Source organism: Cnephaeus nilssonii (assembly GCF_951640355.1).
Source record: "Cnephaeus nilssonii genome assembly, chromosome: 5".
In the NCBI taxonomy this organism is placed as follows: domain Eukaryota; kingdom Metazoa; phylum Chordata; class Mammalia; order Chiroptera; family Vespertilionidae; genus Cnephaeus; species Cnephaeus nilssonii.
Window position 1 is genome coordinate 23,164,880 of NC_137076.1, and position 22,214 is coordinate 23,187,093.

Sequence of the window (22,214 nt, forward strand, 5' to 3'; positions counted from 1 at the left end):
TGTGTTTTTATTGTAAACATCTGAATTATTCACATTGTCATAGATCTTGAACTCATAAGCGTGGACCATGCACAGGCTGGCAGCAAGCCAGGGAGCCACTCTGCAAGCAGATACTCTGCATAAAGAGAAAAGTCATAGCACAACATTTAATGTCCAACCTGAGTCACCTCAGAATGTTATATATATATTGACTTCTTAATTCATATAGTATTGGGAACTCAACTGCTTGGTTGATGACGGGGTTGATCTGGTTTCAGGAGGATTATTCCCGAAATAATTAAGGAAAAGGGGGCTCAATCTTTCTTGGTTGCTTGCTCCTCCCCAGCATCTTCATCTTTCTTCTTGTCCTCAGCTTCTTGGGCATCTTCTCCTTCACCTTCACTTCCTTCTTCCTCCTTTGCGTCCTCAAATTCTTCCTTGGCACCTTCTTCCTCTTCTTCTCCTTCCTCTTCCTCAGCCACTTCCTTCTCCTTCTCCTCCTCTTCAGCTTCTCCTTCAGAGGGGGGTTCATCCTTAGCTTCCTCAGCTTTTGCAGCCTCAGTGGTCTTCTCCATCTCGATCTGCTCCTCCTGGACATGGCTGGTGTATTAAGAAGGGAAGGAGCGAGCAGACATCAAGTAGGAGCTAGTCTGTAAACCACCTTAGGCAGATCTACCAAAGACCTGGGAACTCTGGGAGTAGCCGCTGGCTATGCTTCCCACGCTGGTGAAACTGAGCTGGGTCTCCTCACCTTCCAAGAGTTTCCTGTAAGCTGCAATGTCAATGTCCAAAGCCATCTTCACATTGAGGAGGTCCTGGTATTCTTTTAAATATTGTGCCATTTCACTCTTTGTAGTTCTCAACTCATTTTCTAATTTGTTGATTGTGTCCTGCATAGCACTAATGTCAGCATTCTGCTTATCCTCCAGCTCTTGCAGCTGCTTTCCCAGTGCTTCATTCATGCCCCAGCTTGCTTTGATCTCCAGGGTCTTGGCCTTGAGCAGGCGGCAGCTCTTGGACACCTCGTCCTTGGCAGCCCGCACCGTGTAGGTGTTCTTGGCAGCGCTCTCAGTCAGCACGGTGAAGCAGCTCTTGTACCATTCTTCGGCATTCTGTATGTTCTTGGCAGCCAGCTTCTCATACTGGGCGCAGATGTCCTTGAGCGCAGCGGAGAGGTCAGACTTGGAGAACACATCCATCTCCATGGAGATCTGAATGTACTGGATCTGTGCCTGCAGCTTGGCAATCTCCTCTTCGTGCACCTTCTTCAGAAAGGCGATTTCATCCATCAGACTGTCAATACGGCTTTTTGAGCTCAGCGCTGGCGAGAGCCGCCTTGTCTGCACCTTTACACGCCTCCATCAGCCAGCCCTTGACATCCTCATGGTTCAGCACCTCTTCCTGGTAGCGCACCTGCGGGTTGCTCCCAGTCCATTCTGAGCCGTGGTGCCTCCTGACTGCCCACTGCCCTCTCCTCGCCAGGGACTGGGCACAGTGGGGCGGGGAACAGGCATCCCATTTTCATTAAAATGTTCAACCCTGGGCCTGCACCACTGGTGTCTGCAGGTGGCCCGGGGGCAGACACTGATCCCAGAGACACTGGCCACCCCCGCCTGCCCAGTCCCTATCATGGCCTGGACCCTGCAGGCAGCATCAGGCGCTGCCTGCCCCGCCTGCCTGGTCCCTGATTGTGGCCTGGACCCCACGGGCAGCATCAGGTGATGCCCGCCCGGCCCACCCGGGTCCCCGATCACAGCCTGGACCCTGCGGGTAGTGTCAGGGGCTGACCATGCAGCCTGCCCGGCTCCCTGATCATGGCCTGTACTCCGTGGGTGTTGTCAAGTGCTGCCTGTGCCACCTGCCCGGTCCTCGATCATGGCCTGGATTCCGCGGGCAGCGTCAGGTGCTGCCCGTGCAGCCTACACGGGTCCCCAATCATGGCCTGGACCCCGAGGATGGTGTCTGGCACTGCCTGCCCTGCCTGCATATGCAAATTTACCCGCCATCTTTGTTGGGTTAATTTGCATATCACTCCTGATTGGCTGTGGGTATAGCGGAGGTACGGTCAATTAGCATATTTCTCTTTTATTTGTGTAGATACCTAAGAAGGCGACAAGAAAGTGGCAATTATTGCATGATCTTAGAGTGGTTAATGCTACTATGCATACCATGGGAGCCTTATAGTCTGGACTCCAAGCACCTTCACAAATCCCTCTAGATTGGTCTCTTATAGTAGTAGATCTTAAGGTGTTGTGTTTTTTTTTTCACCATTCCCTTGGCACCTCAAGATAAACAAAGATTTGCCTTTTCAGTGTCATGTATTAACAATATAAAACCTCTGAAAAGATATCAATGGAAAGTTTTGCCTCAAGGAATGGCCAGTAGCCCCACCTTATGTCAAAAATATGTAGATCAAGCTATTTGGCCTTTAAGGGACAAATATTCCCAATATTATATTATCCATTACATGGATGGCTACTCTTAGCAAGTTCATGGGAAAAGCAGACTTTAGCAATGTTTTCCCAATTAGAAAAGGAACTCCCTAAATGGGGCTTAAAAATTGCTCCAGAAAAGGTACAGAAAGACATGCCTTTCAAATATCTAGGAACCATAATTGAAAACCAATGTATTAGGCCTCAAAAGGTGGAAATACAAAAAGATTGTCTTAAAACCTTAAATGACTTTCAAAATTTATTAGGGGACATTAATTGGTTAAGACCTTATCTAAAAATCTCTAAGGGAGAAATGACAAATTTATTTAATATATTTAGGGGTGAATCTAATCTTTCCTCACCCCAAACATTAACAGATGAAGCTAGGAAGGAGTTGCTAAGAATTGAGCAGACAATCTTCTCAGCCCAAGTAGCACGGGTACAGCCTGAATTTCCTTTATTGGGACAGATTAACCCTACTGAAAATTGTCCCAATGGAGTCATCTTCCAAAATAAAAACTCTCCTACTATTATTGAATGGGTCCACCTAGGGCCGTGGTCAGCAAATTGTGGCTCACGAGCCACATGCGGCTCTTTGGCCCCTTGAGTGTATCTCTTCCACAAAATACCACAGCCTGGGTGAGTCTATTTTGAAGAAGTGGCATTAGAAGAAGTTTAAGTTTAAAAAATTTGGCTCTCAAAAGAAATTTCAATCGTTGTACTGTTGATATTTGGCTCTGTTGACTAATGAGTTTGCCGACCACTGACCTAGGGCATCAATCCTCTAAAACTGTGGTTACATACATAGAACTCATGGCTCAATTAATATCTCAACTCAGAAGACACTGCAGGCAGCTTAGGGGAGAAGAACCCCAATACATCTATCTTCCCTTCACTGGGAAACAATTAGAAATGTTATTTCAAATTGATTTGAATTGGCAAATTGGACTAAGTGGATATTTAGGGGAACTTAGTTGTCACCTACTAAAAAACAAATTACTACAATTTTTATATTACACCCCTATTATTATAATATCAAAAAACGCTAGGCAGGAACCTATTCCTGGAGCATTAACTATTTTTACTGATGGATCAACTAATGGTAAAGTTGCTTACATATATATAAAGCCCAGTCTGTGACAACTGTGATGACCAAACGACTGGTCACAATGAGGTGCATTGAGCACCTCTCCGTCCCTCCCACCACGAACAGTGGCTCTCATGGTGTGGTGGGACGGGGCAGTTCTCTCGGCATAGCAGGGCAGGGCAGGGTGGCTCTCGCAGCACAATGGGGCAGGGCGGCTCTCATGGTGAGGCGGGGAGGCTCTCACAGCTGGGTGTGGTGGCTCTCGTGGCGGGATGGGGCGGCTCTTGTGTGAGCTGCCACTCTCGTACAGAGCAGTGGCTCTCGCAGCAAGCAGTGGTAGGTTACCACATGCAATTTTATGCGCTGGGCCTCTAGTCTATGTAATAAAAGCCTAAGCCACCATTACAGCAGAACAATCAGAACGACCGGTCACTATGATGAGCACGGACTATCAGGAGTTAGACGCTCAATGCAGGAGCTTCCCCCTGGTGGTCAGTGCACTCCCACTGACCACCAGGAGAGCTGCTCAGCCAGAAGCCGGGTTCATGGTTGGCAAGTGCAGCAGCAGTTGCAGAAGCCTCTCCCGACTCAGTGGCAGCACTAAGGAGCAGTGAGCTGAGTGGTAAGGAGCAGCAAGCAGGTGGGCGGTAAGGAGCAAGGGATCTGGGACTGCAAGAGGGATGTTCAACTGCCAGCTTAGTCAGACATCCCCTGAGGGTCCTGGACTGCGAGGACTGTGAGGAGAAAGAAAATTAATACCTGGGTGCATTAGAGGGATTCTACAAAAGAAAACAAAGGCAGAGAACATCTTAAAAGTAGTCAGAAGAAAACCAGGAGGCAGACATCCCCCAAGGGGTCCCAGACTGCAAGAGGGCACAGGTTGGGCTGAGGGACCCCCTGCAGTGCATGAATTTCATGCACTGGGCCTTTAGTCCCACAATAAATTCAGACTGAGAAATCGAAACTAGTCATACTTCTGTACAAACAATTGAATTAGAGGCTATCAAGGCTGCGTTGCAGGTTTTCCAAGAACCTCTTAATATTATTTCTGACTCTGCTTATGCTGCGAGCCTGGTAAACAGAATTGAAACTGCTCAATTAAAATGGCTCAGTCACCAAAGTCTATTTGTACTATTTAAACAAGTACAGCAGATTGTACAGCAGAGACAATACCCTTTTTATATTACTCACATTATGGATCATAGCACACTATCTTGCCCTTTAACAAAATGCAACGCATATGCTGATCAATTGGTTGCTTTATTAAAATAGGCCACAGAATCTCATCAGCTTTTATATAAGACTTCCAAAATGTCGTTTAAACAATTCTCAATCACTGGACAGCAGGCAAAACAGATTATCAAGGAATGTTCCACTTGCATGTTACATCTTCCTCAAGGGCCTAATACAGGAATTAACCCTTGAGGATTGTTAAGAGACCTCATTTGGCAAATGGATGTAACACACTATACTCCTTTGGATGCCTTGGGGCATTGCATGTCTCTGTAGACACTTTTTCAAAGGTCCTATGGGCTACTGCATCTAAAATTTTAAGAGGACATGAAAAATTTAATCCCTTTCACTGGATCTCCTTACATTTGCCTCTCAGCATAACCACTATAGCTTGTCTCATTCTTATTCTTATATGTTTATTTCTAGTCTGCAGATGCACAATGAAGAGTCTTAAAAGGACTCAAGCCTTACAGACAGCATACACTTTTCAAGATTTATTAAGAAAACAAAAAGGGGGAGATGCTGGAGGATATCCATTGTCAACACTAACATGAAAGTGCAACAAGGAACTCGGAAGGCTGATGGACCTTGAGCTTTGGCAGAGCCAAAGCTATGCACCGATTTTTCTGTTGGATTATGGTGGCTTGAGCAATTTCCTGACCTAATAGTCTCAAAGTAAATCTTTACTAATATTTACTGATCTTTAAGATATTCTATCTGCTACCAGATGGCCTGCCTAACTGATGGCAAGATGTGTATTCTAAAATTGAATAAAAGCTAACAGGGCCAGGGCTTTAGGGAGCCTCTCTACTAGGGAAAGGTTTCCGCCTAGCCCCCATGATTTCTAAATTCATACTTCTTGTCTAGTGCTTTCATTTGTGTGTTGGCCCCTTCTCCAGACCTTGAACCCTAGCCATGCTGGTTGCAGCATCACAACCCAGATTTGTTTATATGTACACTTGAGACCTGCTGCACAAAATTTGTGCTCTCGGGGTTAAGGGGGTCCCCAGCCTGGCTTATGCCCTCTCATAGTGTGGGAGCCCCGCAATTGGTCGCCCCAAAAAGGTAAGCCCCGCCAACCCATCTGGGGCTCCTCTATGTATTGCCCCAAAGAAGTAGGCCGAAGCCAGGTGTTCCGACTCTGTGCCACAGAGAATCTCGGGACCCCCAGGTTTCTCCGTGCAGAGCCGCCGAGCCCCACCTCCTCTGCACTGCGCAGAGCTGCGGGACCCCCAGGCCTCACTGCATGGAGCCACTGGGCCCTGCCTCCATGCCACGCACACAGCGTCAAGTCCCTGCCCACCCATGCATGCCTGCTGTACACACAGCCTCCTGGTGATGCATTGTGATGGTGTGAGGGCGTGATGACCATTTGCGTGATAGCTCTTTTTAATATAGGATATATTGTTGGGTTGGATGTTTTCCTCTTAACTTTGATGACCAATGATCAGTTTGTGGCCATCTGCCACCCTCTGCACCCCATGGCCAACATGAGCCCTCGGCTCTATGGACTGCTGGTTGTGATGGCTTGGATCATGAGTATCCTGAATTCCTTGCTTCAGTGCTTAATGGCTATCTTTCTGCATGGACTTGGAAATCCCTAACTTCTTGGGGACTCAATCATATGATCAAACTTGTCTTCCTGACATCTTTTTAAATAACATGGTGATCTATTTTTCAGCTATCCTGCTAGTTAGTGGTCCTTTCTCTGGGATCCTTTACTCATACTCTGAAATAGTGTCCTGCACACATGGAATGTCATCAGCTCAGGGGAAGTGTAAAGCATCCTCTGCTTGTGCGTTTCACCTCTCAGTTTACTCCTTATTTTATTGTACGAGCCTAAGGGTGTGCCTCAGCTCTGCTGCTACCCACAATGCACACTCAAGTGTAACAGCCTCAGTGAGGTACTGTGTGGTGACACACATCCTGAACCCCTTCATCTACAGTCTCAGGAACAAAGACATCAAAAAGGCTGTAAATCATTCTTTTTTTTTTTTTTTTTTTAATCAGGTCCTGATGGGCTTTAGATTATGAGAATCAATGTCCTGTGTGATGCTGAGGCTGAAGGTCCTGCTCTGGGGACTGCTCTGAGCAGCAAGGCTGTGGCTCTGTGTGAGAGTCAAGTGCAGGTAGTTTTAGATCTTCTGAATAAAAAATCATAGTTGCACGTGATTTTGAACAAATAGCGTATTCATTCTGGAGGCTGTTACAAATTCATTGTTCACTTATTGCATATGAAGATTCATGAATAACATCATATGCTGTACTTCTTAAAAATGCCTTCTTCAAATCTTTTATGTGTCCCTAAAAATTAAATAAAATATACATTTTAAAAAATTATATTTATTGCTGAAATTATTACAGCTGTCCCTCTCTGTTTCCCCCATTGACCCTGTCTACCAGACACTGTCCCTCCCAGCTCTTCACCACACTATTGTCTGTGTCCATGGGCTTTGCATATATGCATATAAGTTTCCCAGGTAATCTCTATCCCCCACCCAATCCCCCATCCTCACCTTCCCTCTGAGTCATCAATCTATTCTATGCTTCTATGTATATAGATCTTTTTGTTCATCAGTATTTTGTTCATTAGATTCCACAAATGAGTGAGATTATTTGATACTTGTCTTTCTCAGACTGGCTTATTTCACTTAGGATAATACTCTCCAGGTTCCTCCATGCTATCTCACAGGGTAAAAGATCCTTCTTTTTTACTGCTGCATAGTATTCCATGGTGTAAATGTACCACAGTTGTTTTTTTTTTTTTTAAATTTACTCATCTACTGATGGGCGCTTAGGCTGTTTCCATATCTTACGTATTTTTAATTGTACTGCTATGAACATATGTGTACATCTGTTTTTACTGATTGGTGTTTCCAGTTTCATAGGCTATATTCCTACATGTTGGATCACTGGGTCAAATGGCAGATCCATTTTTAATTTTTTGAGGAAACTCCATACTGTTTTCCATAAGGTTACACCTGTCTTCATTCTGTCCAGCAGTGTACTAGGGTTCCTTTTTCTCCACATCCTTGCCAGGACTTGTCATTTGTTGGTTTGTTGATGGTAGCCATTCTGACAGTTGTGAGGTAATAACTAATTGTCATTTTAATTTGCATCTCTCTGATGATTAGTGACTTTGAGCATGTTTTCATATTATCTTGGCAATCTGTATGTCCACTTTGAAGAAGTATCTATTTAGGCCTTTTGCCCATTTTTTTTATTGTTTAAAGTATTACATATGTCTTCTTTTTCCCCAATTGACCCCCCCTTCCCCACCACTCCCACCCTACAGGACAAGCCCCCACTGCCCCACTGTCTATGTCCATTGGTTGTGATAATATACATACACTAGAGGCCTGATGCACGAAATTCGTGCAAGAGTAGGCCCTCGCAGCTCCAGCTTTGTCCGGAAGGTTGTCCGGATGGTCGTGCTGCTGTTCGGTGATTTGGTCGATTTGCATATTACACTTTTATTATTATAGATACAAGTCCTTGGTTCATCTCTCACCCCCTCCTCCTCTACCTTCTCTCTGAGGTTGGATTGCTTATTCAGTGTTACTTAGTCTCTGTATCTATTTTTGTTCATCATTTAATGTTGTTCATTATATCCCACATATGAGTGAGATCATGAGATATTTCTTTCTCTGACTGACTTATTTCATTTAGCATAATGCTTCCCAGATCCATCCATGCTGTTGCAAATGGTAAAAGTTCATTTTTTATGGCAGCATAGTATTCCATTGTGTAGATGTACCACAGTTTTTTAATCCATTCATCTGCTGATGGGCACTTAGGCTTTTTCCAAATCGTAGCTATTACAAATTGTGCTGCTATGAACATAGGGGTGCATATGTCCTTTCTGATTGGTGTTTCTGGTTTCTTGGGATATATTACCAAAAGTGGGATTACTGTGTCAAATGGGAGTTCCATTTTTAATTGCTTGAGGAATCTCCATACTGTTTTCCATAGTGGCTGTACCAGTCTGCATTCCCACCAGCAGTGCATGAGGGTTCCTTTTTTCCACATCCTTGCCAGCACTTGTTGTTTGTGGATTTGTTGATGATAGCCTTTCTGACAGGTGTGAGATGGTACCTCATTGTTGTTTTGATTTGCATATTTTGGATGATTAGTGACTTTGAGCATGTTTTCATATGTCTCTCAGCCTTCTGTATGTCCTCTTTCGAAAAGTGTCTATTTAGGTCCTTTGCCCATTTTCTGATTGGATTGTTTATCTTTCTTTTGTTAAGTTATATGAGTTCCCTGTAAATTTTGGAGATTAAACTCTTATCTGAGATAGCATTGGTAAATATGTTCTTCTTTCAGTGGGCTTTCTTGTTGTTTTGTTGATGGGCCAGCACCATTGATTGAAGAGACTGTCTTGACTCCATTATATGCTCTTGCCTCCTTTGTCAAATATTAATTGAGCATAATGGCTTGGGTTGATTTCTGGGTTCTCTGTTTTGTTCCATTGGTCTATATGTCTGGTCTTGTGCCAGTACCAGGCAGTTTTGAGAACAGGCTCTGTAATATCGCTTGATATCTTGTATTGTGATCTCTCCAGCTTTGTTCTTTTTCAGGATTGCTGTGGTTATCCAGGGTCTTTTATTATTATTATTATTATTATTATTATTATTATTATTCCAGATGAATTTTGGAGAGTTTGTTCTAGTTCTATTAATTATGCCATTGGTATTTTAATGGGGATTACATTGAATCTATAAATTGCTTTGGGTATTATGGACATATTAATGATTTTGATTTTACCAGTCCATGAATATGGTATGTTCTTCCATTTGATTATGTCTTCCTCTATCTCTTTTTTCAATGTCCTGTAGTTTTCCAAGTACAAGTCTTTTATCTCCTTAATTAAGTTTATTCCTAGGTATCTAAATTATTTTGGTGCAATAGTAAATGTGATTGTTTTTTCAGTTTCTCTTTCTGTGAGTTTATTATTGGTGTATAAAAATGGCATAGATTTCTGGGTGTTAATTTTGCATCCTGCTACATTGCTGAATTCATTTATTAAGTCTATTAATTTTTTATAGAGTATTTAGGGTTTTCTATGCACAATATCATGCCATCTCCGAATAAGGACCATTTTACTTCTTCTTTTCCAATTTGGAAGCCTTTTATTTCTTCTTCTTGTCTGATTGCTATAGCTAGCTAGCATTCCCAGTAGTATGTCGGCCAGGAGTGGTGGAAGTGGGCATCCCTGTCCTTTTCCTGTTCTTAGGGGAAATAGTTTTAGATTTTTCCCATTGAGTATGATGTTGGCTGTATATTTGTCATATAATGCTTTTATTATGATGGGGTATGATCCCTCTATTCCAAATTTGCTGAGAGTTTTTATCAGGAAAGGGTGTTGGATTTTGTCAAATACTTTTTCTGCATTGATTGATATGATTATGTGATTTTTGTTTCTCAATTTGTTTATGTGATGTATCACATTTATTGAGATTTGCAGATATTGTACCATTCTTGCATTCCTGGAATAAATCCCACTTTTCATGGTATATAATCTTTCTAATGTAATGCTGGATCCAACTTGCTAGAATTTTGTTGAGGATTTTAGCACCTATGTTCATCATGGATATTGGCCTGTAGTTCTCTTTCTTTGTGGTATCTTTATCTGGTTTTGGAATTAGGGTAATGTTGGATTCATAGAAAGAACTTGGAAGTGTGTTTTCCTCTTGAATTTTTTGGAATAGTCTGAGGAGGATAGGTTTTAGTTCTTTTTTGAATGATTGTTAGCACTCTCCTGTTAAGTTGTCCAGACCAGGGCTTTTGTTTGCTGGAAGATTTTTGATTACTGCTTCAATTTCATCTGTAGTTATCAGCCTATTCAGGTTTTTTGATTCTTCCTGAATGAGTTTGGGAAGCTTTTATTTTTCTAAGAATATGTCTATTTCATCTAGGTTTTCCAGTTTGTTGAGTAGACTTGCTCATATCTTTTCAATATATATTTTATTGATTTCAGAGAGGAAGACAGAGGGAGAGAAAGATTGAAACTTCAACGATGATAGAGAATCATTGATTGGCTGCCCCATGCACACCCCACACTGGGGGGTTGAGCCCACAACCCAGGAATGTGCCCTTCAGAAGAATTGAATCCAGGACCCTTCAGTCCACAGGCCCACAATCAATCCACTGAGCCAAACCAGCCAGGGCTTACTATCCTTTGTGTTTCTGTGGGGTCTGTTGTTACTTCACCTCTTTCATTTCTGATTTTGTTTATTTGGGTCCTCTCTCTTTGTTTCTTGGTGAGATGGACTAGAGGTTCATCAATCTTGTTTATCCTTTCAAAGGATCAGTTCTTGGTTTTATTGATATTTTGTATTTATTTTTCTTTTTATGGTCTCTATGTCATTTAGTTCCTCTCTAATCTTTATTAATTCCTTCCTTCTGCTTACTCTGGGCTTTTCTTGTTGCCCTCTTTCTAATTTTTTTAAGTTGTAGGGTTAGATAATTTATTACAATTTCTTCTTCTTCTTCTTCTTCTTCTTCTTCTTCTTCTTCTTCTTCTTCTTCTTCTTCTTCTTCGTCTTCTTCTTCTTCTCCTTTTTTTAAGGTAGGCCTTTAGAGCTAGTATGAAATTCCCTCTCAGGACTGCTTTCACTGTATCCCATGAATTTTGGATTGTTGTGTTTTCATTGTCATTTGTTACCAGGATACTTTTTATTTCTTCTTGGATCTCTTTGGTACCCAATCATTATTTGATAGCATGAGAGTTAGCCTCCAAGTGTTTGATTTTTTCATTGTTTTTATTGTAGTTGATTTCTATTTTATGCCATTGTGATCTGAGAAAATGCTTGATATTCTTTCTATCTTCTTGAATTTGAAGAGACTTTGCCTGTCCCAATATGTGGTCAATCTTTGAAAATATCCGATGTGCACTTGGGGAGAATGTATATTCTGTAACTTTGGGGTGAAATGTTCTTAAGATGTCAATTAAGTCCATCTGATCTAGTGAGTCATTTAGGATTGATGTTTCTTTGATTTTTTTCTTTACAGGATTTATCCAGTGGTGTCAAGGGGTCTTAAAATCCCCTACTATGACTGTATTGCTGTCAATCTCTCCCTTGATATCTTCCAGAAGTTTTTTTATATATACATATATTTGAGTGCTCCTGTATTGGGAGCATATATGTTAACCAGAGTTATATCTTCTTGTTCAATTGCTCCCTTTAGTATTATGAAGTGGCCTCCCTAGTCTCTTATTATGGCCTTCACTTTGAGGTCTATTTGTGTCAGATATAAGTATTGCTACCCCAGCTTTTTTTTTTTTTTCATTTCTATTCACCTGAAATTTTTTTTTCCATCCTTGCACTATCAGTTTGTGTGAGTCCTTTGTTCTGAGGTGGGTCTCTTGTAGACACCAGATATATGGGTCATGTTTTCTTATACACTCAGCAACCCTATGTCTTTTGATTGGGACATTGAATCCATTTACATTTAAAGTTATTTTTGATAGATACTTGTTTGTAGCCATTTATATTCTTTATGCCTGTGTTCCTTCTTCCCTTCCTATTTCTTCTTTTTACAGTAGTCCCTTTAGCATTTCTTGCATTGCTGGTTTGGTGGTAATAAACTACCTTAGTTCCTTTTTGTCTGTGAAGATCCTAATGTCACCTTCAATTTTGAATGATAGCCTTCCTGGATATAGTATTCTTGGGCTCAGACCCTTGCTTTGCATCACTTTGTATATTTCATTCCATTCTCTTCTGGTCTGATGTGTTTCTGTTGAGAAATCAGTTGATAGTCTGATAGGGATCCCTTATAGGTAACTTTCTGTCTCTCTCTGGCAGCCTTTAAGATACTTACTTTGTTGTTGGTGTTTGCCAATTTAATGTGTCTTGGTGTCCGTCTTTTTGGGTTCATCTTCTTTGGGACTCTGTGAACTTCTTAGGCTTGTGTGAGTTTTTTCTTCCCAATATCAGGGAAGTTTTCTGTCATTATTTCTTCAAACAGGTTTTCTATTCTTTGTACAGTTTCCTCTCCTTCTAGCATCTCCATTATGCGGAAGTTGTTTTGTTTCATGTTGTCCCAAAGCTTCCTTAGGCTCTCCTCCTATCTTTTAAGTTGTTTTTTTTTTTTTTTTCAGTTGCTGCTCTGCTTGGGTATTTTTTCCTACCTTGTCTTCTAGTTCACTGATGTGGTCCTCAGCTTCTTCTAGTCTATTGTTGATGCTTTGTATTGTGTTCTTTATTGCAACGATGTCATTCTTCATTTCTTCTTGGTTCTTCTTTATTTCCTCTTGATTCTTACACATGTTGAATTTGTCTTCCATCCTTTTTTTGAATCCTTATGACCATTGCTCTGAATTCTTTCTCTGACAAATTGCTTGCCTGCATTTTGTTTACATCCTTTTCCAGTGATTCCTCCTTTTATTTAGTATGGGGGCTGATTCTTTGTCTCCCCATGATTGTTCCTTTCACAGTGTCTGGTTATGTGGATCACTGTCTACCACATTGACTTAAAGGCACAAAATACAACTTGACAAGACACAACACAGAGGGCACAAAATACAAATGTATTTATGATACCAATAAGCCCAAATAAAGGTGACCACCAGAGAAAAGAGAATTAGGGGAGAGAAAAGAGCACAAAAATGATTTTGAGAAAAGGAAAAAAAGGTAAGACAGAAAAATAAAGAAGAAAAAATAAGTGGAGAAAAAATATATGGAGAGAATACTCCACAAAACAAACAAATAAACAAAAAATGCAAACAACAAATTCCCAGAAAAAAAGGGGAAAACTGAATCTAAAGAGGTAGATGTTACTTTCAGAAAATAAGGTAAAGGAATTGAATGAATGGAGGAATGGCCACCATTCAGCATAGAGGAGGGAGAAAGAGAATGAGTTGATAAGGAAAACAAACAAACAAACACAAACAAACAAATAAAAAACACACAAAAAAACCTCAATAAAATAAATAAATAATAAAAATTAAAAAAAGACAAATAAAAATTTTCCCTTTCTTTAACCTATCTATCTAGCTATATATTCATCTATTTTTGGAAAAGGACAATAGAGTATAGAGTAAATAGGTTTGAGATTGGTGAGTGGAACTAATTAAGAAATTGGGAGAAGAAGTGAGCAAGAGAGGAGAGGAAAAACAAAAGTATAAAAATATTGGTTAGCAAAGAGAAATGAGAAGGGTGCATGGACTTGGAACAGGGAAGAGGAAATTAGATATATGAGTAAGCCAACATAGACTACTATAATAGTAATGCATTAATAAAGCAGATAAAGAAGATCAAATTTTAACAAGATTTAAAAGAAAGGAGAGAGAAAAAAACTAAAGCAGGAGCAGGAGAAGAGAAACAAGATGAAAAAGGGAGAAGGGAGAAAGAAAAGGTTGGCAAAAAGGAAAAAAATGATATAAAGTAAAATAATGATAAAAAATAAAAATAGATTGAAGAACACTAATCCAAAAAAATGAAAGGTTAAAATAAATAAATAAAATAAATAAAAATTATTTTTCCATTTTCTTTCTTAAGTAAAAGATAAATAAAAAAGTGAAGTAATGAAGTGTCACTCAACTCAGCTGAATTTTAATGTCCCAAAGGGGCTGGTTTAAGACCCCTCTCTACTGTTCTGTCTGCTACTTCTCAGTTTCCTGTTAGGTAATCAGCACCTTGTTGAAGTTCCCAGCGATCCAGCACTCCTCTGTGTCTCCTTGGTTTCAGGCAGGCGGGACCAATCTGCCCACTTTGTTTGTCTGCCTGCTTTCAGTCATATTTACAGAAGGGTCTATTTCTGACACAGGCTCTAGGTGGGGGTATTACTGTATTAGTTTCCAGGACCAAATGGCCCCTCAACCCAGACCCTGAGGGCTCCCTGGGGGTATTCAGATTCCTTGTTGCCCTGCAGAGCTCAAGGCTGGGTGCGGCTGCACTTCTTGGAGGGGCTGGCTCTTCAGGAGAAAAATGGCTGTTTAGGATTGGAGGGACCGGCTGTCCCAGAGCTGGATTCCTGGTCACCTCTCCCTGTCTTGCTCCCTGGCCTCCACAAAACTGAACCTCCACCTGCACCACAGCCTTGGTGAGTGTTTGTAATTGAAAGATTCTATGTACTGGATTTAGTGAGTAAAAGCAAGGAAAATATAAAGACAGAGCAACCATGCCCCTGAGTATATCTCTCCTCCTCGGCACTGCGCAGTCAGTGCAGAACTTCAGGCTGCCTTTCTAGGCGCAGCCTCCCAATGGCTGTGGACTTAGACTTAGATTCCCCGGCTTTCAGCAGCCCTTTGGACCCCCTTCCACAGTCAAGTGTTACGTGTGTCCCCAAGGGACACAGACTTGGTGCAGCTCAGTTTCCTTCTGATCCTCCAGTCCGGGTAGTCACACATCTCTCTCTCCAGCCCACACCCCCAATTCTGTCCTTGCCGTCCACAGATTGCCTCACCAGCTGTGTTTAATTCACCAATTCTGGGTGGATGTTATTCGATTTAGTTGTTTCTTCTACCTGCTCCGTGAGAAGGCACAGGATATGTCCGCCGATTTGGCTGCCATTTTGTCTCCCCCACCAGACAAATTTTTAGGAGCCCACAGCCTGGGAGACTGGAATCTCGATGTTTGAGGGTTCACAACCAAGGCAGCAGGTCCTTGGCTGGTGTGGCTGTAGGGTCCCAAGTGGCATCCAAGGGCTCCCCGGTTGGAGGTGAGGCTGGGCTCCCAGTCATAGCAGCTCTCCTTTTCAAGATGGTTTGGCCTCTGTGGCACAGCTGGCTGCCCCAGGAGAGATTGCAGCGGTAACAGAGGCTGCCCAGCCAGGGGATCCTGGTCTGCCAGCCCCCAAAAGTCCTGTGGAATATAACTGTCCCTCACTCACACACACACACACACACACACACACACACCCCACACGTCCACACACTTCCCTTTCACTCCCTCACTCACTCACACTCTCTCCCTCACTGCCATTTGGGGCTCTTGCAGTCTGGGATCCCTCACTCCTTACTGCCTGCCTGTAGCGGAGGTGGGAGAGGCTCCCACCACCACTGCTGCGCTCACCAGCTGTGAGCCCTGCTTCTGGCTGAGCTGGACTCCCCCTGTGGGAGCGCACTGACCACCAGGGGGCAGCTCCTGCATTGAGCGTTTACCCCCTGGTGGTCAGTGCAAGTCATAGCAACCTGTCGTTTTGCTATTTGGTCGATTTGCATATTAAGCTTTTATTATATAGGATTTTTTATGTATAAAGTAAACTTATGAGAAAGTTGAAGAACATAGAATTGGAAAGATATAGAAATTTAGACATGAAGGTTTAAAGTAAATGGTAGACATGAACTTAAATGACGAATTACCTTTCGTGTGTTAATGCCTCAAAGGAATTAACATCTGAAGCACATTTATATTTATTCAATAAGAAATCCTCTACCAGGTAAAGAGTCTGAATATCTCCAAACTGATTATAAATTTATTCTCCCTAAGAGGATTACAACTCAAAATGCCTTTACCCAGGGGCAATGAATGAATTGAGATGTTAATTTCATTTTCCTGAACAAAAATTTCATTGGATAAATGTCTGTTTTCAATTTTTAATGCTAGTGTAAAAATATCCCAAGTGATTAAAACAAAAATGTTTATGCTCTTAAAATTCCTGAGGTCAAAAACAGGAATGGGTCTTAGTGGGCTAATATCAAGATATTTGCAAGGCTAGGGTTCTTCTGGAGGCTACAGGGAAGAGTCTATTTACTTTCCTATTCCAAACTTACATTAGAGTGCAAAAAATGTATGTTTCTGATAAATAACAAATATTTCATAGGGAGGGACTAAATGACAGCTCTTAACTTGTGATATAAGGTCAAAATGCCAAATTGTTTTGGGCTAATGTGTCATGAAGCCATTGTGTAACACTCAAAGTTTATATCAAAGGAAGTTAGTTCTCCCCCTTGTTGAAAAGAAAAATAGAATTTTATGTAGATACTAGAGGCCCAGTGCATGATTAAATCATGTATGTGTAGGGTCCCCTACACGCTTTCGCTTTCAATCGTGGGGGTGCTGGGTGCCTGTCTGCTGGTGCACCAGGCCTTTCAGAAGCCTCGGGCATGGCAGAGGCTTCTGAAAGGCCTGATGCCGGAGCGGACAGGCACCTAGCTCCCCCGCTTTTGATGGTCCGCAGTGGGACGTGAGCTCGCTTCCCCAGAGGCCCCTTCTGTGCCGTAGCACAGCCATGGCGCAGACGCTGAGCTCGCGTGGCTGCTGGCGACGCGAGCTCAGTGTCTCACCGGCCCAATCGGCCACCCCGGCCACCCCGAGTCCTGCCCCCCTGCGCCTCCTGGCCAATCATGGGCATAGCGAAGGTACGGTCAATTTGCATATTTGTCTATTATTAGGTAGGATGAGGGCCTGTGTTCCAACAAGTCAGTATGTTGAAATTTCAGTTTTCTAATTCAGGCTAGATATTCAGTCTTAAATTTGGAAAAAAATTAAATCAGGGTTGGGATAAGATGCTGAGATGTTAATCCCCTGAAAACCAACAGATTTTATAAGGAAGAACTAGTAAAAAATGGAATTCCCTTGACTTTTAAACTTGTCTTTTGGGAACACAGAATCTCCAGGAAAACATTTCATTCTGTTTCAATCTCCAGGAAAACATTTCATTCTGTTTCAACCCTCTAATCACATGATTTCCACAGGGAAATCATGTGATTAGAGGTTGAAAAAACAAGACAGAAATGTACCTAATTAGCAAACATAGGGAGCTGTAAATATCTCCTCATCTCTAGTCTGTGGATGGAATCTGGTTGTTGCTTTTGGAATGCTAAGTTTGTCTAGGAGACCTGTGCTTGCCTCCTTCCTGCTGTCTTGTCTGGACAGAGAGCTTTAGTCTCCATCATCAACTGTCCAGGAGGTTGGAATTTCACACAAAGGCCATCCCCTAAGATTTCCCAATCAGGTGAGTCCAAAGATCTGGCAGGTACTACAAGAAAGGGTCAGAGAGAATCAAAGCCAAGAACATTTACCCGAGGGCTCTTGATAGCCATCAGCCTATGGTTGTTTATGTGATTAACTAATTAATGAGTAATTTAGGATGCTGAAGGGAGAAGTGAACATTAAACTCAGCAACACATGGTTAATTGTTGACAATTAACAGATGGAAGCCCAATTAGAGTACTTTAAGTAAAAGTGGAACCTATACAACGAGTTTTGTAACTAAAGGGAGTAGGAAAATAGAGTGCTTTCTATGGAGAGATGTCCAGGAAAGTGAGGGTGATTCTTTATTTTTATCATTGGGTCTATTTCACAACATTTCCATATTGAAGAGAAAAATCTAGATTCAATATACTTATTGTAAATATTACCTTGCAACAGTAGTTCATGAGACATACATTTCACACTATCTTATTTCAATATGGTTATTCAATTCACATGAAACAGAATTTATTTGATAAGTAAAAAGAGGTTTGCTAAGTAGCTTAACTTTGCAATTACTTCATTACCTGTGACCTGAATACATTTGTAGGTTAATTATTCATTTGTTTTGTCTATTGTAAATTGTCTGTACAAGACCTGGCATTTGTGTAGTGCAGCCAGAGTGTTTTCATTCCTGGTTTTTATTGCATTCTTCTAAACAAGGAATTGTAGTCTTCTCCACCAAATTTGTTGTCATTGAGTACCTTCATATGTGTATATGTGGGGAATTGTGTTTACTGTGTGAGCTCAAATCTACCACTTGGTCATATTGTATTCTCTCAGTTTCTTCTTATTTTTCACTTCTCTTACTGAAAATAAATTCAGCTGTTACTTGTATACTTTTCACTTGTGAATCCTTGCTCTAAAAATAAAAAAAAATGAAAGTGAATGTTCTTCTGTGTACTTAGTGCTAATAAATCACCCTACACCCATATAGCCAACTTCTTTTACATCTCCATTATCCCTATTGTTCCTTTCGGCCTTTTGTCATAACCTCTATTTCCAAAATTTGCATCATCTTCTACTGTCCTCTGGAAGGCCTTCTCCTTTGTATTTGACTAAAGATTAGCATTACTTTCTATTAGCATATTTGAATCTAATAACTTTATATAAGAAAAAGTTATAACTTAGACACTACTTTTCCCCAAATTTAAATGCCATTCTATAATATTCTAATATTTCCAAGTTTTTGGAAATTTAATCTGGAATTAGTGGCCCATGTTGATGATAAGTTATTATTGTTTTCTATCTTTATATAGATTAATATGATTTTCACTTAATGTTTTTATGCAATTGTTTCATAGCCACTATGCATAACCTAATTTCATTCCTGCTGATAATCTGTATTCCATAAAGTCTTAGTTTTTAAAAACTTCTCTTTCTATGTTATGCACATATACATACTCATATGCTTTATGTAAATTCAAAAATAGCATCCTGTGCCTATTAGATATTCTATTTATGTGTTGTACACTCTTTTTTCTCTTCCCACTGTTCCTTATTACTAACAACATTTTATGGTCTTCCCTCCACTCAGCTAGTGTAATACCAATTCATTATTACCATGTGCACATAATATTTTATGATGTGGCTATGCTATTCCATATACTTTCTCAATACATTGTATTATAACAATTACACAAAAATATTCTGATATTGTTACATTAGAACTCTGGATCTCCACCAGCGGCAGTATTGTTCCCCCAGGGGACATTCAGCAATATCCAGAGACATTTTTCGCTGTCACATGGGAGGTGTAGGTAGAGTCCAGGGATGCTCTCAACATCCTGCAATGCATAGGAGAGACCACACCACAGGCAGTGATCTGGCCCAGATTGTCAATAGTGCAGAGACTGAGACACCATGACTGAAATAATATATGTACTTGTAATAGCTGTCTTCAGATAGGTTTCCCAATGATGTAACACTTCACAGTTCTACCAGAAAAGAAAAAGAGGACCCCTTTGCTACCTGCTTGAAAGTTCCAACCCTAGTCAATGTGACATTTTAGTTTTTTTCCCAACCTTACAGGGTATGAAAAAAATTTTTTATTGTCTTCTGGATTTTCTTGAATTCGATCAAACATTCACGTTTGATGGTTTTGTTAATTTTAATATTATTTTTATATGATGATTATTCTTTCATTATCAGCCTTTTAAATGATTTTTTAAAAATATTGTGGTGGGGGAGGTTGAGGAGAATGAAAGGGGCATAAATGGTGATAGAAGGAGACTTGACTTGGGGTGCTGAACACACAATACGATATACATATGATGTATTATAGAATTGTACACCTGAAACCTATATAATTTTATTGACCAATGTCAACATAATAAATTCAATGAAAAATGTAAAAAAGAAGTATATTAAGTAAAAATTAATATTTGACAATTGATTTTTGGAGGGCTGTTTGGCCAAAGAGAAGTTTTACATTTTTAAAAAATTAAATATGTCTGTCTTATTACTTCTTAGTCTCTTGACATAACTATGATGGTTTGGCCTACCCATAAACATTGATATGCAGTTTTCTATCTGTTAACCTAAGAGAGATTGGTTACTCCTATAGTGAGTAGATAATACATCCGTTTTTTTGTAACATGAATGATGGGCCCAACTTTATATTTTCCTACATGATGATATTTATTTTTTCTGACTTTCACAGCAATTCATTCTTTCCAAATATATTGAAATGCAACCTTACAATGGGTTCAATGTATTTATATAGACTCCTAATTCCTTATTCACTCAACAAATAATAACTGAGCACCTGTCATTTGCTACAATTTCTAGAAACATTATAGGTTACCTTTTATGTCTATGCCACTGCTAATTTAATTACTAATCCTTGTTGGTATTAGTAAATTATTGTTGTTTTTCCATCTTGTTTCCATTAGTTTTTGATGCTCCACTCAATTTTCTTTAATTGATATCAGTTGGTTTAAAACCACTCTGGTTAACCAGGTTTCATTCTCCCTGTCATGCCTTTCATTTCATAACTTCACATTTACTTAAAAGTTTGCCTATATAAGTGCACATATATTCACAAACAGTTGTGAGAATACAAAGGTGAACAAAACAGGTGAAGCCCTGCTTGTCTGAATCTGGCACTGTGATGGTGAAGACAGAGTACAATGAAATGATTGTTTGTATGACAATGTGCTCAGGCAAAAATCATATGAAAAAAGTTACTCAGTGTAGAAGGATGGCTCCTCATGGCCTGTGCAGGATTTAGTGATCTTGTCCTGGGAGGCCTTTGCATGTTGGATGAGACAGAATTAGACTGTGCCCATTATTTGTCAAAAATGAGTTTAAACCCAAAGTCCAAGAAAAACAATGATGCCACATAGGAAAAATGAGAAAGGGGCTTGTCTCATCTGCCATCAACCACATAAAAACCAACAGGTCAAATAAATATAGAAGGGGCACAGGAAAAACTTGTCTTCTACTGCTTGATGTTATAAATATTCAATCTGTGTTGTTTTGTATATTGCCTTTTGTGAGCTATTGGTTTATTTGTTGGTAATTTTTCACTTGGGGTAGTCAATCTGTAAGGTGTTTCATACCATACATTTATAACTACCTCTGTCTTTTGGAGAAATTTATTTTTTCTCCTTCATTATTTTTGCTTGGCCTCAAGGGGGTGTTATTAGGGTTGGAAAGCTGCTAGAATCCAAAGAAGATTTTGCTTCCTCATCATCTCTCAGGGACCAGCTGAGCTCATTAGATCTCTTTTCTTCCTCATGTGCATTTTATTTCTGTCTCTCCCACTATGTTTATTTAACCTATTGTTCATGTTTCTTTAAATACAGGGCAGAAAATGGGAATAGCCATATGAAACCCAAAGTGTATTTGTCCATGGAAGGCATACAATAGGAATATCTAGGTACTATTTCTAAGTTCTTTTTTTTAAAAAAATACTTGATATGGACAGTTTGACTTGCATCTACTCATAGCTTACATAGTGCGGGAGGGAGGGAGAAGGACATGGAAATAACACAGATGAAGGGGCCCTGGTGTGTTTGTGTGTGTGTGTGTGTGTGTTTTTGTGTGTGTTTGTGTGTGTGTGTGTGTGTGTGTGTGCATTTGTGTGTGTGTGTGTGTGTGTGTGTGTGTGTTTGCCTTGTAAATTGAGAGCAGTCCGCAGAGCAGAGGTGCTTGAACTCATTTATTCCAATATGACTCTACTATCAAGAGAAGGTAATAAGGAGGAGATCCTTTTCAATTCACGGGAAACTTTTGCAACCAGATTAATACAGTGCAATATTTTCATAGTGTGCACAAGGCACCCTCTATTACTTGAAGTTTCAACAGCAACATGCAGGCTACCTTGTTTCTTAATATTCTCTGACACCACCACTCACCCTGCTCTTTCTTGCTCATTTCCCCGGATACACTGGGTCATTTTGAGCCCTGATTTTCTAAAACAACCATCTTCTCAGGGCCTTTGCACTGGCTGTTCCTTTTGCCTGGCAAGAACTTCCCCCTTACTCTGGTGCCTGTTCTTCATTGAGGTGTCTGTATGTATAACTGTCACCTGTTGACAAGTCTTGGTTAAACTCTATA

At 40.6% G+C, this 22,214-nt stretch overlaps 1 pseudogene across 1 annotated transcript; it reads right to left on the minus strand.

Moving 5' to 3' along the window:
- Positions 1-293: 293 nt before the first annotated feature.
- Positions 294-17,722, minus strand: LOC307100533 (neurofilament light polypeptide-like; annotated as a pseudogene). The gene is made up of 2 exons: positions 17,702-17,722; positions 294-1,464 (listed from the first exon to the last, which is right to left on the minus strand). The product of its transcript is annotated as a neurofilament light polypeptide-like (transcript).
- Positions 17,723-22,214: the final 4,492 nt, after the last annotated feature.